The sequence below is a fragment of the Anabrus simplex genome, chromosome 7 (assembly GCF_040414725.1).
Source record: "Anabrus simplex isolate iqAnaSimp1 chromosome 7, ASM4041472v1, whole genome shotgun sequence".
NCBI lineage: Eukaryota > Metazoa > Arthropoda > Insecta > Orthoptera > Tettigoniidae > Anabrus > Anabrus simplex.
Window position 1 is genome coordinate 58,989,357 of NC_090271.1, and position 18,234 is coordinate 59,007,590.

Below are 18,234 nucleotides of genomic sequence, written 5' to 3' on the forward strand. Positions count from 1 at the left end.
CTTAGTTAAATCGAGAAGCCGACCGTAACATGGGTTATGCTCGGGCTCCCGATAGAAGGAAGCTATATCCTTGAACAACGGTTCGATTCAAATGGAATCGATCCGTAAATTATACCTCAAAATGTCATTTTATTTCAGAAGCAACCCAGCAAGATATTGATACCACTTGCGGTATAGCAAGTGATTTGTTTATGTAACATGTGTGGAAATTTAAATATCGTTGCCAAATGTATCAAAGTTTCGTACGTCGGATGGCGTAATAAACTGCTCCTTCTGGCAAATTATTTCAAAGGAAACCACTCTCATAATTTTTTTATTGTAGTTAGATGATGCCCTTTTTAAATTTAACAGTCACTTCCTAGTCGTATCATGGAGTCCTTAAATTCAAGTTTACAATCGAGCTTTCCCCATTTTAATTTTAAATTGCTCCGTTCATTCCCGGGTTCTATTATGCCGTTATATTTATATTTGATGACTTAAATAATGAACCGACACCCCTGAGATAAATGCTAGTCTGGGACTCGGGAGGTGGACGGGTGCAAAATGGCTTGCCCAACGTGGTGCTTTAAGAACGGCAGAGAGGGCCTAACAGACCAAAGGGAAGAACTACGAGTCATGTTGGTTGACATCAGTAAAATGATGACCAAGTGTAGGACATGTTACAGTTGAGCCAGAAGAAATATGGCCGGTTCAAAGTGAGACTTTACTGTGTGCCCACTGGGAAGCTTGATTGCATTATAAAGAGGCCAATATTATTGCTAATCAATTGTAAAAATTTTTAATATACTTTTTTTCAAATTTTATATCTTTTTGATTTTAATTAATTGATGACCGCATCACGGTCAAGTGTGTGTTCACTTGTAACGTAATATCATGCTAGAGTAAGGTTAGTTTCGAACGGGGCTAGATTTGACTAGTTTATTAATATAATCCATTGCTAATCTCTTCAAGTTTGGCAATGATTCAAAATTCAATAAGCTCGAAGATTTGATGTTTCTCTTTTTCCCATATGAAATTTAATATTAATCTGGTAATTCAGGACTCCATTTAAATGTCATTGGATATGAGATGAATATTATAAACAGTTATGTAGGAAGGCTTGAAATGGTAAAAATATTACTGAGCACCAGTTCAAGTTAGTATTTAAAAAGAGGTTGAGATGGTATAAATTAAAATTAACGTATTTCAGGGCAGGATATTTCCAACTTCATCGTTGTTTTTAATGTTGTTGTGGTTGTTATATTGGAGCAGTTTATTGTGAAATCTTAGGCGCAAGCCAGCAGTCAAGTTGAATGACATGCAGATGTAAACAAGTTTTAGAGTCAAAATTTTTTTTGTTAAATGAAAGTTAGTGTAGGGGTATAATATCATAGGATAGGGCCTAGACCCAATAGCGTATTCCTTCGTGTGCAGCAAGGTGAGAGGCCGATCGGCCCTTTTGCTTTCTCAAGAAAAGTTATAATGTCTGACGACGGTGGGGAGCGATCCCAGGACATAGTGGTAGATGGACAGGGAGAGATGAAAGCTCTCACGTTAGAGGACGTGATGCGAGAATTGCGAGCCAATAGGATTTCAGATAAACAGGAAATTATTCAACAAATGCAGGCCAATAGTGTTTCAATTAAACATGAACTTGCAGAACAAATGCAGGCCAATAGTGTTTCAATTAAACATGAACTTGCAGAACAAATGAAGGTTAATAGTGTTTCATTAGAGAACAAAATAGACCAAGTACAGGCTGCGTGTGAAGTAAATAAAACAGAATTGAAGGCACGAATAGATGCAGTTCAGGCCGCGAGCGTAGCGATGGGACAAGAACTTAGGGACCAATTAACTCAAGTCCAGGAAGCATGTCACTTCGCGAAAGATGAATTAAAAGGGCACATGGATTCATACATTACCATCATTAATGAAAGGGTTGACCGCGTTAGAGATGAGGCTCAAATGGAGCGGGCAGAAATTAAGGAGAAATTGAACGCTAGTGTCAAGGAACTCGCCGCTTTACGATTAACTGACAGACAACATAGAATCACACATAGAGGAAATTCGGGATGAATGTCGGAAGGAGAATGACATCGTCCGGGGACAAGTAGAAGAAAAATGCGCGCAGATAGCTGGCACCTTGGACAAGCATGACAAGGGCATGAACGAGTTACGTGGAGAAGCTGCACGTACACTTGTAATCGTAGCAGGACTGAAAAACAAAGTCGAGGAGCTAACTGTAAATTTAGAAGACCGTAGCCAGAGAATAACCAAGTGCGAAGACGCAAACTTAGCGTTATTCCAGCGGACGGAAGACCTAATTGAACAGGGCCAATCATTTGCCGACACGGAAGTTCGCCTATTAGAACAGTGCAAGGCGTATAATGGGCAAAATTCCGGCACTAAAGAAATGTCAAGTAGTAATCCCGACGGAATAGATGACATCCGAAAAGACTTGGAGATATTGAAGGCTAGGTTGGAACCGTCAGCGTCTAGCCAAGACTTTAACCTCCAATACCGTGAATACGAACCCCATGATAACCAGGGAATTCTTAAGAAAGGGGGCCTATCCCAAGCTGACACAAACGGTTTCAAGTTTGAGAACAGAGATGGGTCGTCTACGTCATCGCATGCTATCCCGACATCGGTGGTACACGTCATTAAGATGTCTGATGACAAGCCACCCAGGTTCGATGCCCGTGGGCATATCACCCCGAAAGGTTTCATCCGGGAAATCGCCGGTTATATAAATGAAAATAAGATCCCAGTAGAGCGACAACTGCGAACGGTCGAGAAATTCCTAGACGGAGCACCAGCTGTATGGTTCAGGGCTTTCTTGTATACCTTTGAAGATTTTGAAGGATTTCGGCGGGCTTTTCTCCAAAAATTCTGGAGTATTCAGGAACAACAGGAGTTAAGGCTGGAAGTATACTCCAGACGATACTCAACATCTTCACCCACGAAATTCTCAGATTACTTTGTGGCACAATTTCACAAGCTACGAGAGCTTGATAATCCAATGAGCGAAACAGAATTGATTAGCGCCATTGGAAAGCAATTGCCAGGTCCAACGAATGATGATAGCGTCAAATGTCCAGACGGCTGTCCAAGCGGAGGCTTTGTTGCGCCAATTAGACCCCACAACGCATCATTCGAACCCGAGACAAATTAGGAGCAGGGACCAACAGGTGAACAATATCGAACGGACAATCGAACCGAAGACCACTAGTACAAAGAACCAGGGAACTAGTACTGATCCGGAACCTCGTCGAGCATATAATACGGAGTGGAAGCCGCGACAATGGACGAGACCTAGGAATTTTGCGGAAGGCAACCGGCAAACCAACCAAGGTAACTTTCGAGCTGACAGGGGATACCGTGGATTCAGAGAAATAATTATAGGCCGTATCCATCTAGAAATCAAGGGAACCCGAGATATTACCAGGGAGGATCTCGTCAGGAGAAGGATGACAGGTATCAAGAGTCTAGGCGGTACATAGAAGAACTGAACAAGAGAAAATGGAAGGAGGCGATCCATGATCGAGGCCGTGATGAGGAAGCAACAGGAGCGGAGAGCTTGCAATTCCAAAGAGCAAGGAAAGGGGGCAGCGGTTTGAACCCGAATGCACCGACGTTCGATTCGGGACAAGGAAACAAAAGGATGTGACTAGAAGCAGAGGATGAACGAGAGGAAGCAGATGACGACCCGCAAGAAGATGAGGTCGAAGAAGAGGATGAAGAAGAAGACGGAAGGGAAGAAGAAGTCCAAGTAATCCATACACCAATTGAAGCAAGGCCATGTCCGGAGTGTGGAGAGATAGACAGAGACGTGCAGGAATTTGGCAATACGATCCATCAAATCGAAAGACAGAACGAGGAGTTAAGGTTCAGGAACCAGATGCTGAGAGATGAAATCAATAGCCGTCGCAGAACAGAGGATCCGATGTCAAATCATGATAGTGATGATATGAACACATAATTTAAAAAAATTTCATGATACTCACTAAAATTTTTTACCTGGGCAAGAGGAAGATGAACCCGTGTGACTTAGGCCCATAGTCAGTCATGATTTGATTGATAAAATAATATATGGTACATTTATTGAAATACAGAAGTATAGTTGAAAATATTTCGTCTATGTAATGTCGAAATAGGAGCGAAGGAAGGACGACAGACTGGAGCCTGACGGATTAGCTCGACACAACAACATTGAGCTACTTCACAGCAGGGGATCTCATTAGTTGGCGAACAAGGAAATACGAGTCTACAAATAAGTCTTGGTCAGAAAGAGAAGGGGAGAGTGGGCACAAAGGAAGCTCGCTACATGAGTAATACGTTGGGATAATTTTGGCGAACGGAGATTCCTGTGACGTCGTGGAAAACTACAGCGGCTGCGAGTACATTCGCTAGCCTAGGTTCGGGCAGGTGGAGATTTAAATCACGTGACCGCTTGCCGGCCAATCGTAAAAATTTGATGGAAGACTCAGGGATACCAGCTTAAGGAATGATGGATGAGATATTCTCGTAACTTCCAAAGTAATCAGTAATAAATTATTGTGAGTACACGGATCGATGTAATGAATTTATTAGATGTCACGCATGGAAAAATAATCAATAATTATTGGCAAATTAAATAAATTGAAGGCTGGATTTCTTGGAAACCAGACAGCTTGAATGTCATTGGCTGGACAAAGACCACGTTGTAAGGGACGCTTCCGAAGGCGCGAAATGTGAGGAGCTAAATCCACCCGTATCTCCTAAATCTGTGATCGCTAGGAGTTCATATTTATCCAGAAAATATGCTAGCGGAGTGGATTAATTTGATGTAAATTTTAACGTCCAATTCGGAGTGCAAGTACCGATATTAAAAATCCACCACCTCCCTCAGGGGTATGACGTCAATGAATCCGCGGGAGAAAGCTTCATCCATATATACGAGCACAAGGGATCCTCAAAAACACACTTGAATTGAATCTCGGGAGCTGAACTGTCGGTCGCAGCTAACTTCGAATTCCACGGGCGTTTAACATTTAATGGCGCGAGCATCCGCCAGTGTTTGTAAAATGTGATCGCGCTCAAGCAACATGAACTGGAAATAGTTAACGTAGGACAGTGTTTGTCAGTTATAAATATCAGTGAAGTAAATTAATTGCACTGCAAGAGAGTAATATAAATTGCACCGCAATAAGTACGTAAATAACAGACTGTGTGACGAACAGTACTTTAAGGGAATAATAGCCTGTACTTTGCAATATCGAACCGCTATCATGAACACTTCAAGAGGGCCGTATGAAACGGGCGTATCGCGTCGGACGACATAAATCGCAACGGGCGTAAAAGTTGACACCTCGTCGTACGTGTCCATGTCCATTGTGCGGTGATTGGACGAAGATTGAAATAGTGTAAAATATTACATTTTTGGGTCTAGAATGTTAATTTGTTGTATAAAAGTTAAAGTGTTCAGTGTTAACGTTGTCAATGGTGAAAGTTTGTGATAATTAAGGTATTAGTGTAAAATGGTAATGTGCCAGGAAATCTTTTGTGGAACTACGCCATCAAGAATGGAGGAGTAAATATAGCAGAGAGGGGCCGAAAGGAGCCTCTTATCTGCAAAGCTGTAATGGAATACCGAGAAACTAAGATGAGTACATAATGTATATAATATTTGGGAAATGTTAGCGTGATTGGGAAAAATGGGAATAATTTGATTATACTTGGTTACCTTCTGTAACAAGATGAGGCGTTTAACGACCCCATCCTAAATTTGTAGCACGGACAGTAGTAAATAATAACAATGTAAATAATCGGGTCTTTTTATGTATTCAGTTTGTTGGAGATGTAAATTTTGTAGATATAGGGTAGTACGTTATGTCATGCATGCATTCATATTTTCTTTGTAGTCAAGAATAATTTTCTTTACATTTGATTTTGGTTATGATAGTTAAATAAGACCCGATATGTGTTTTTCTGTTTTGTCATTTTAACGAGCTATGTAATGACATTGAAGGAAAATTCAGCTTCGCCATACCAGTTGTGTTTTGTTGCGATTGGTAGGTTTATATTTTCAAAGTGAAGTTGTTAAAATTTGTGAGAAGCGATAATAAAAAAATATATTCCAAGTAAATCATATCTGGAGTGATTAGTGCCAGAATAAATCGAGTTTGTGAAAGGGGTTATGCGTTAAACATATTAAGAGTGGACTACCGTGTAACAGGCGAAAATTTTTTTTTTAATTAATAATAATAATAAATAAATAATATAACTACTTTTTTTGAAGAAGAAGATATTTTTTTTAAATATAATTTGGATATAATAATAATTCATGTGATATCGGAAATTTAGTGAGCCGTGCGTAATAATAAATTTGAGTGATCAGGTGTTGAGTTTGTCGGGAATCATTTAATGACGGGATGTCGTTTTTAATTCGGAGTTAAAGTGTGTGGTAATCAGTGGCGGCTCGTGCTGAATTGTGTTGGTGGTTCTGCAATATGAGCGCCAGTCCATTGCAGTAAGTGTAATAGTGAAATCTAAATTCGCACTGCACACGAGAAGTGTCAGCTTATCTCGTGTGCAATCCGTTCTCCAATCCCGCGAATGCGTCTAATGGGCCCCTCTCTCTCCATGTCCTATCAGCTTTGAAGTTCCCGAAAATTTACAGAAAAAAATGCAGGTAAACATACAGTACATCTCAATTTCTAAGACTCCCTGACTTCGAGTGGCTTCGACGATATAAAGAACCGACTTGTACAAAAAATACAATGGTTAAAATGTTACAGTCCGCCTCTGTGATGTAGTGGTTAGCGTGATTAGCTGCCACCCCCGGAAACCCGGGTTCGATTCCCGGCTCTGCCGCGAAATTTGAAAAGTGGTACGAGGGCTGGAACGGGGTCCACTCACCCTCGGGAGGTCAACTGAGTAGAGGTGGGTTCGATTCCCACCTCAGCCATCCTGGAAGTGGTTTTCCGTGGTTTCCCACTTCTCCTCCAGGCGAATGTAGGGATGGTACCTAACTTAAGGCCACGGCCGCTTCCTTCCCTCTTCCTTGCCTATCCCTTCCAATCTTCCCATCCCTCCGCAAGGCCCCTGTTCGGCATAGCAGGTGAGGCCGCCTGGGCGAGGTACTGGCCATACTCCCCAGTTGTATCCCCCGACCAAGAGTCTGAAGCTCCAGGACACTGCCCTTGAGGCGGTAGAGGTGGGATCCCTCGCTAAGTCCGAGGGAAAAACCGAACCTGGAGGGTAAACAGATGATGATGATGATGATGATGATAAAATGTTACAAAAATAAAGCATTTCTTCCCCTTACCGTACCGAAAATAATTCTGATCTAGTATCGAACAAAACAAACCAAACCTCATGACTGATTGGCCTTGGCCCACCACGCGACCGCTGCTCAGCTCGAAGGCCTGCAGATTATGGGGTGACGCATGGTCAGGGCGACGAATCCTCCCTGCCATTATTTTTGGCTTTCTAGACCAGAGTTGCAATCTCACCGTCAGATAGCTCCTCAGTTGTGCTGTAACCACATAGGTTGAGTGGACCTCGAACCAGCCCTCAGATCTAGGAGGTAAAAATCCTTCCTCGCCGGGAATCGAACCCGGGGCCTCCGTGTGAGAGGTAGTCACGCTACCAATAGACCGCAGGGCTTGAGATCTGTACACAACGTTTGCAGCCAGCTTTCTTAATGGAGGGGTAAATCGTGTGATGATACTAACGTTCCTATTTTCATGAATACCTCGCCTTCAGTCCGCCTCTGTGGTGTAGTGGTTAGCGTGATTAGCTGCCACCCCCGGAGGTCCGGGTTCGATTCCCGGCTCTGCCACGAAATTTGAAAAGTGGTACGAGGGCTGGAACGGGGTCCACTCAGCCTCGGGAGGTCAACTGAGTAGAGGTGGGTTCGATTCCCACCTCAGCCATCCTAGAAGTGGTTTTCCGTGGTTTCCCACTTCACCTCCAGGCGAATGCCGGGATGGTACCTAACTTAAGGCCACGGCCGCTTCCTTCCCTCTTCCTTGCCTATCCCATCCGATCTTCCCATCCCTCCACAAGGCCCCTGTTCAGCATAGCAGGTGAGGCCGCCTGGGCGAGGTACTGGTCATTCTCCCCAGTTGTATCCCACGACCAAGAGTCTGAAGCTCCAGGACACTGCCCTTGAGGCGGCAGAGGTGGGATCCCTCGCTGAGTCCGAGGGAAAAGCCGAACCTGGAGGGTAAACAGATGATGATGATGATGACCTCGCCTTCATCTGTACCATTACGGAGAAAAATCTTCACGATTACTTGTAAAGTGATCATTCCGGTATTGATCTAATTACGTTTACGGCTTGTCTCATTTTGCCAGCAGTATTACGTTTGTCGAAAAGAGGACACTTTAAACCCTTGAAATAATTCTTTGCTACAGCGCGATCCAATAGCAAGAGGTAAACTCGGAGCAATGACATTTCAATACAAATCGTCAAGGCCGTCCTTTCCTTTCACATTCTGTAAGGCAAGGTCGTCCCAAAGAGGGTTGAGAGAGGAGAGAAGAGAGGGTGTGATTTACAGCCGCGCTCGGGGAGAAACTGTCAACAATTCCAAGTAGTGGCACTTCTCAGCTGCAGAGCTCCTTCGAACAATATTATACCGTACACCAAGAAATGCAAGGCAAGTTTGTAGCTTTGCGAGGTGTTACGGATCCTTTTTTTACATGTGTAAATCGAACCACAGGACATATTTTTAGTTTTGAATATACACATGCATTGGCCGGGAGTCGAGCTATGCCATCTTGGTTAGATACGGATAATTACACCACTATATTAGCATGCCTTATACCAGCAACATACGTATAAATAACATTAATTTAATAATGAACCATGAAAACAATTATTTAAACTGTAAACTCACCCTATTTCTTGTAGATGAATTCCATGCGACGATCTTTCTGACGAACGAAGTGGTCTATGACTCGCTCATTAAAGCTGGGTATACTGGCCACAAATTCCCGTTCAATAGACAGCATGGATAATGCATTCAGTCTTTCTTGGCAAATGGTTGACCGGAGAAAGGTTTTTACTCGTTTCAGAGTAGAAAAGCAACGTTCGGCTTCTGATGTAGTCATTGGAGTTGTGATGAGAATGTCCAGCAGTTTAACAGTTTCTTTGAAAGTGTCACACAAATTATGTCTTAAAAAGTAATTTAATAATGGTGTCAGACCTTGGATATGGCTGAAATCCTTTCTCATGTACATTATCGACAATTCTGTTTGTAAACGACCTTTATCGAGCATTGGGTAATTTTGAACGGTGGTATTCAGTTCCTCGGTTGGAAAGTTCAAGGTATACTGTAGGAAGTTACCTGATAAGAATAGTGCTGAAGCTATTAAATGGCCGTTGAATTCGAATCGGTGCTTTACATTTCTTGCGATTACGTCACAAACTTCCAAAGCTGCAACGCGATGATCACTTACAGAATCGTCTGGGCGCTTACGTTTCGGGTCTTGGGAAACTGATTTCTTTGAAAGAATGTCTGCTTGATTCGTAATTCCATCCATGTTACTTCTTACAGACGATATACTTGTTTCAAAATATCTCAGCGCCCTTTCGATATCATTAAGGTCAGTTTTTACTTTCTGTAGTTGATTGAATAATATATCAACATGGGGCATAACATGATGAAAAAATGTCAACCAAAAGATGAATTTGTCACTTTCTAACATTCTTTATATTGCTGAAGCTTGATTAATGGTCGTCGTCTGTCGTGATTCTTCTTGTATTTCTTGCATACACTCAATAATATCACTTCGGTGTTCGTACACAACATTCACTGTGCGGCTTTTGAAATTCCATCGTGTAGGTGCAGAACGAGGTACCCTTCGCTGTACTATCTTATCCAGCACAGCAGTGCGTTGCGGAGAATTAGAAAAGAACGACGGTATTTCTTGTAAATTGGAAAAAAATAACCTGACTTGCTTGTTTTGTGACGACGCTTGGGCCATTATTAAATTCAATTGGTGAGCATAACAATGCACAAAATGTGCTGTTGGATACTTCTCCTTGATTTTTGTTTGCACACCCCCATGCCTGCCACTCATGACATTTGCCCCATCATAACACTGAGCAATTAGTTTGTCTGAAGGAATGATCGGTAAAATTTCATTTAATATTGTTTGCGTGAGTGTTTCGGCATCAGAATCAGATGGTAAAATAAATCCACCAAAACGCTCAACTGGACAACCATTTATGACGTACCGGTAAACTAAAACCATCTGACACTGTTGAGCGCAGTCACTAGTTTCATCGGCCATAATAGCAACAAAGGATGCCTGTCCTAATTCATGAGAAATTACATCACGACAAACTGCTAACATACTGTCCAATAATTCATTTTGGATGGTTTTAGACGTGCCTTTAAACTGCCTAGAACTTTCTAAATGTTTCCTTAACGTGCTATCCAAATCGGCACATAAATCAATCAAGCCATGAAAAATACCCCGGTTTAGTGAATCTTCTTTTTCATTATGACCACGCAAGGCTAGTTCAAAAGATCCACAGAATTTTACACAATTAAGTATTTTGGATAGAACATACCTATTTTTTGTGACATTCTCATTATGCATTTGAATGTTAATCCAATACGCAGAATCGAGTTGCTGTTGAATGTTCACAGTTCCTAATAATGCAAGTTCTGTCTGATTGTTCAAATGAGTCTTTGAATTTTCATGCTTCTTAATTTTTTCGCTTAGATGTACGAGATCTTTCACTCCAGTTTTTGACCATAAGGGCTCACCACTGAATAAAACGCATGGAAAGCAGAACAGAGCATTGGCATTGTTACAGCCACAAATCCATTTATTTCTATTATATATATCTTTATTAAAACGCCTTGTGTACGCTTTACCTCGACTGGAACCTGACACTTCTATTGTTAAATTTGGAAGGGGTCTCCCTTGTTCTTTAATTAGTAGTCTTTCCTCATAAGTTAATGCAGAAAATGGCTTCGACAACAAGTTCTTCACGACATCCCTATTTAAACATGTAATAATTAAACTTCGCTTATTGGCCTACACAATGCTAAATAACTAATCTACTCTACCTGTGAATTTCTACTGAGCACTTGCATAAAACTGACACCAAAACAACAATTTCTTAAATATATTTCCACTCACACGCTTTCTTAACAAAACTGCACTGGAAACTGGCGCGAAAAACCACAGCCTGGAACGTCTAATACAAACGAATAAGCCACCTGAGCTGCAAGGCATGCAGTACAAATAGAACCTTATGTGCTTATGGGCGACTCCTAACTACCGTTTTCTCCGATAGGTGGCTAAAAGTGTGGTTCTCATGCTTTCTTCACAGAGCTGGCGTTCACAGTCCCGAACAAGGTTGCCAGATCGTCAGATCACTAGTAACCGAATGGCTGTCAGTCTTTGGCTCAATAACAACACAGCATGACAGATGGGATTGCTCATCGCTGTATATCATATCTTTCCACTCAGGTGGTTCTGCAGCTCTGCAGATCGTATTATGGAGCCGCGCCTGGTGGTAATTTAATTTGTTCAATTAATAATATTGAAATGTAGATTGGTGCTAATAATCCGTACATGTTAATAAACGTGTGGTCTAAATTACGGTCCAATATTTTTTTACGTATAAATGTCGTGTCTTAAAGTTGCAATTCATTAGCCGGAACACGTAGGACTAATATTACGAAACCATGATTGTCAAATTTTGGTAAATATAATTTCAAGATGTTACGATTATTTGTGGAGAATGAACTAAGGCGTAGATCAAAATGAGATAGAAAATGTTAAAGAATCTGCAGTCAGATAATAAAAGGTCGTACGATGTCAGAAATGAATAAATAAGTCAGTTGATAATTCTGTGAGAAATAAATGAATCAAGGAATATTGAGATAGAAAGGGATATAAATTCCGTACGAGAGACACTTAGGATATTTGAAATGAGTGTAAAATGTACGGGCAGTGTCACAGAGAAATACTGAGTTACGTAGCGGGTAGAATTCGAACCCGTGACAGCATGTACGAAATAAATAGACTGCACCGCTATTCGTTGAGATACTACGGATCTAAGGATAATGAGAGTTCGGAGTCCACATAAAGGATCGTATATTGTAATCATTGTAATGACGAGCGATGACAATCATGATGTCGTAATAATAATAATAATAATAAATATTGCAGATAAAGGATTGGACCGCCTTAATTAAATGAGCGTTGATAAAGATGTTAAACGGGAATCTAAATGATAATATGCAACCGATAATAATAATAACAATGTAAGGACGATGTTAAATCATCGCGGTCAGATTAATAATAATTGTCATAATAATAATAACAGTAATGATGCCGTTGGTTGATCAGTGAAATATTTGTAATTGCGACCGATATCTTAATATATTTTGGCGGAAGTGACCGGTTCATTAATAATAATAAACTCTTGAGTGACGTGAATAATAATAATATCTTAAGTCACTTATTCATTATTAATAATAATAATAATAATAATAATAACCACAAGAGGGATATAATAATAATAATAACAGTAATAACCATTTGTGTTTGCGTCCCGCATAATAATGACGATATTAATCAAACGTGACAGTGCCAGGAACCGTTGAGTAATAATAATAATAATAATAATAATAATAATAATAATAATAATAATAATAATAATAATAATAATAATAATAATTCCAAAGATGATAATTTCATGAATATTCTGACGATAGTGAATTAAATTACTTGGTGACAACATCCCTCTATTCGTATGTTGAATAATAAGAATGATAATATTATAGTCATTTGTTGCCTCGTTATCGTACGGTTTCCGCATGGGACGATGTTACAGTAATACTTGGTGTGTTTGTTTACTTCGCTGGCGATGCGAGGGGGGCCATTGCCACGGTATTTCCCAACCGCTTCTCGTTATCTAATCTGTGGCAGTAGTCTACTGAGGCTACTTTGTAACATTTCAAATCATGTGTAAAAAAAAAAAAAATGTAAATGCTAATTCAGTGGTATGGCATCAGCTGGATATCGTAAGATAGGAACTGTCCGTGTAATCCATTTTTCGTAATTCACGAGAAACATTACCCAGTCCGAGTACCGGTCTCGGAAAAATGTATATAGCCGGAGTACATCATCTTAGTTAAATCGAGAAGCCGACCGTAACATGGGTTATGCTCGGGCTCCCGATAGAAGGAAGCTATATCCTTGAACAACGGTTCGATTCAAATGGAATCGATCCGTAAATTATACCTCAAAATGTCATTTTATTTCAGAAGCAACCCAGCAAGATATTGATACCACTTGCGGTACAGCAAGTGATTTGTTTATGTAACATGTGTGGAAATTTAAATATCATTGCCAAATGTATCAAAGTTTCGTACGTCGGATGGCGTAATAAACTGCTCCTTCTGGCAAATTATTTCAAAGGAAACCACTCTCATAATCTTTTTATTGTAGTTAGATGATGCCCTTTTTAAAGTTAACAGTCACTTCCTAGTCCTATCATGGAGTCCTTAAATTCAAGTTTACAATCGAGCTTTCCCCATTTTAATTTTAAATTGCTCCGTTCATTCCCGGGTTCTATTATGCCGTTATATTTATATTTGATGACTTAAATAATGAACCGACACCCCTGAGATAAATGCTAGTCTGGGACTCGGGAGGTGGACGGGTGCAGTATATTGTAATAATAGTAGCTATTTAACACTCTGTACACTGCATGCTTCTCTCTCAGCAATTCCCCGTCAGAACACTGTGACAGCTGACAACGTGACAAACAACAGGATATATTTTTTGCTATTTTGCTTCACGGCGCACCGACACAGATAGGTCTTATGGCGACGATGGGACAGGAAAGGCCTAGGAATGGGAAGGAAGCGGCCGTGGCCTTAACTTAAGGTACAGCCCCAGCATTTGCCTGGTGTGAAAATGGGAAACCACGGAAATCCATTTTCAGGGCTGCCGACAGTGTGATTCGAACCCACTACCTCCCGGGTGCGAGCTCACAGCTGCGCGCCCCTAACCGCACGGCCAACTCGCCCAGTCAACAGGAGATAACCGGGATTTGAAGGAAGTCTGCTTTAAATGTATGGCGCTGAAAAATAATAATAATTAGAGTGATGGTGAAAAACGTATTCTAAATTTTGAAGCTAAATCTAAATAATTTCAAACTAATGATGAGAAATCTTTCGATCAGTTCTGTAATTTCAAACACTTCCTGAATGATAATAGTAATGACCCTGAATTTAACAAGTTACCTTGTAGTAAGAAATGGGCAAAGTATTTCAATTCATCTAAGTCAGTTGATTGTAGATCAGAGTTATTAAAATTTGCAGAATACTTTTTTCTATACCAGGGCACAATGCAAACGTAGAAAGACTATTTGAATTAATCTCAGCACAATAACAGGAACCGTTTCAAAGTAGAATTTGTGAAAAATCCTCTTAATGGTCCAATATAAGCTAAAGGACTTTACATGTGTGTCGTTTGATATGTTAGACGAGCCAAAACTCCTGAAGGCAAATGAATCTTCAAAAAAAAGTACCAGAAAGGCGTGTAAATTAGTTTCATTGTATACATTTTGTAAGAATTTACTCTATAATATGGAAATGGACAAATTTCGTTTATGCATGTAAAAATTAGAGTATATAAGTCTTCAATGGAGGATTTTTTGTGTCTTTTTTCGGCATTGCCCTTCTTTCCAAATAGTTTTGTCGTCGTTTTTTTTCTATTTGTATCTGGTCACCCTACGTTTATATCCACACTTCATTTAATCAAATAATATCAAGAACTGAGGCAATCATCGATACCTTGTCTCCCTCCCTCCTCATACCCCCCATGGCCGAATTAATTTTTATGGCTTTTAGATACAGGTTTTACCATGACTTTTTCCATTTTAGGAACTCGAGTTTCAGCTTTATTCAGGGTCATCTTCAGCCTATAAATAAACAGAAATAACATGCTAAGATTTGTTAAATAAATGCAGGCCGTATAGATTAGTCTTACTAAACAAGGTGCATATACATATTAAACATAAATTAAGAAACATACTGTATTTAAAAACCTTCTGTACCAAGACCAGCTACTATATATATATCAGACCTTAATATCGAAACTAAAATGGCGGATGTCGTGGGCGCAGTAGCTGCCGACTGATGAAGGTTAGGGTAGTACGTAATAACTTAATATCGATGATAAGCCGGTGCATAATAATAATAATAATAATAATAATAATAATAATAATAATAATAATAATAATAATAATAATAATAATAATAATAATAATAATAATAATAATAACGTTTTACGTCCCACCAACTACTGTTCACGGTTTTCGGAAATTCAGGAATTTAGATCCGCGGGAGTTCTTATACCTGCCAGTAAGTCTACCGACACGAGGCTGACAAATTTGAGCACCTTCGAATACCACCGGACTGAGCCGGGAAATAACCCGCTAAGTTGGAGTCAGCTTCAACCGTCTGAGCCACTCGGCCCGGCGTCACATTAAATTACTTTCGTTGATACCACTGAAAGCGCTACACAATATCTGATTCAATCCGCCAGAACTTACGAAAATCTCACGTACATATTTTGCCAACAGTGCTAATTTAACGATAAATGTAACATCATAGGGAAAATCACTATAGCACCTATGAAAACTCATCACATATAATCAACTAGAATCACATATGTCTGTCTGTTAGGTCATCAGCCCAGAGGCTGGTTGGATCCTCAAATAGCACCACCAAGGGTTATGTGGTTATAAGGGAACCGCAAAAACCAATGGTAGCACCAAAATGAGGCGTACTAGGAAGATGAGGAGTGAGGTAGTTTGCCATTGCTTTTCTCACTGGGCCAGAAAGTACTATTGCAGCAAGACTGACCCTATGAGCAACACCTTTCATAACACTCAGATGCACTAGTCGTGCTCTGAATGTTATTACTCAGCACCACCCATACCCCAGCAGCTTCCATATTGTCATAGTCATGGATGAGACTGGGACTTCAGTGAAAGCTACACTTTACTCTGGCCTGTACCAAGAGATGGATGCAAAAGTACTGTATCCATCAAAAAATAACAGCAGGCGGGGAATCACATATATTCTACTAGAATAGATGGGCAGCCCCACAGCAAAAGAGAACAACAAGCCGATTATTTAGAAATTTCACTTAGTCAAATAACGTTTTCTCCTAGATTTCACTTCGCTGGATAGATAGAAATACATGATAAAACTGATTAAATGATATTTATGACATCATTTTGAATGTATACAAATAATTTAAGGTTCGAAATTCCTCAATGTATTCACTCTCATGAGAACTATGAAACATAACGTGTTGCCTTAGTTTCGAAGTGGTGGACAACTTCTAACGTTCAGCACTCAATGAAAGGGAAGTACGCCTGAAATGATTATACCATCCCAATGAACGACCCTGGTGATGTTAAGCCCTCCTCACTGGAAACTATTGAAAGACTAGTTGACATATGGTATAGCAGCACTTTTAACAATGATGGTGAACTTAGTATAAAAACTCTATTGACTCTAAACATTGATGTCTTTAACCTACATGGACGAAATTCAATTTGGTGTAGACTGCTTGATAACAGATATCTACAGCATGAATCGCAAGGTAGTGGTATTATTAAACCCCTGCGTTACAAACGCACCTAATCCCTGCAAGTCACTATTTCTTCTGTGCAACAGTGTGCAGATTGCTTCATCTGTCGCACTATAAAGGTCAATTCACAGATCTACGGGACGTGACGGCGCTCTCCGTGTCTGTATCTGTCCTTTCCGACATGAATATTCTCATACTTCAGTTCCGTGCAGTTCCGCGCAAAAGTCGGCAATCAACTGTTCCATGATGAATTTTTTTAATGATGATGAACAGTTAATGATAGCTATAATCTTGGGTAAAGAGGAGAAAGGAAGAATCAGTGGGTTCATCCTGTATGGAAACGCAGGGGTAAGGAAGGAGAGTTTCCTACTCTACTGAGGACGACGACGTAAAATTTCAAGGATACACTCTATTTGCTTTTAATTACTAGAAAAATTAAATAAATGAAATTATTGATTCATTTTTAATACCCCTGACTTTGTAGGTTGGGGGCAGAAAGTGCCTTGACGCGCCAAAGTCGGTGCCTATGTACAGAGAGACTGATTTCGTCCCATACACGCTTCTTCAAACCTCTATCCATATATTTCGAATCAGCTAAATTATATAGAAAAGAGTGTGCCTTCACTAATTCAATCAGCAGTTCGGCCTTCATTTTGGGAGGTAAAGAACAGTTCAAACGTACACAGATAACCTCAGTACTCGAAGAAAGCAGAGAAGCAGGAAGGCGGGAAGAGAGAAATCACGTACGTGAAAACAAGAAAATATCGTTGGCGAGCAAATACGTACTGACGGCACGGATCACGGAGAAACACTGAAAGTCACGGCGAATGACGTCAACGGAAGTGTTGGAATTCATCCCTTCGTTTACATGGCGACGATATTTCATTTTCACGGAAGATACCGTCACGTCACGGAAAGCGCCGTCACGTCCCGGAGATGCGTGAATCGACCTTTAATAGGTAAATTAAATAACCATGTCGAGCATTCGATCAGTGAGTCAGCAGTTCGACTGAGTTATAAAATTTCATATTTAATTGCAAAGAAACTTAAACCGTTCAGTGGTGGTGAATTCGTAAAGGAATGTTTAATTCTAGCAGGTGAGGAGTTTTGTCTAAATATCATTCAAGAGTTCGAAGCTACCAGCTTGTCCGCGCACACAGTGTCGACAAAAATTCAAGACTTATCTGATGATGTTCATCTACAATTATTAGAACTGACAAAAAGCTTCCGGGCATACTCCTTAGCAATTGACGAGGGCACAGATATTTCTGACACGGCCCAGCTAGCCGTTTTCATACGAGGGGTTGACAAAAACTTTACAGTTTGGGAGGAAATACTGGATTTAGTGCCTATGAAGAATACCACGAAAGGCATCGACATTTTCAACTGCATTGTAAGTGTTGTTGAAAATGCTTCTTTGCCATGGAACAAACTAGTTTCAATAGCAACAGATGGTTGTTAGGGCGCAATTCTGGAGTAGTTGGGCTCATAATATTAATTTTTTTAAAAGTTTCCCCGATTGCATAGGTTTGCAGCGAGAATGTTGAGTATTTTCGGTTCCACGTATGACTGTGAACGAATCTTTTCTATTTTAAATCAACAAAACCAAAACATTGAAGCTGTTGT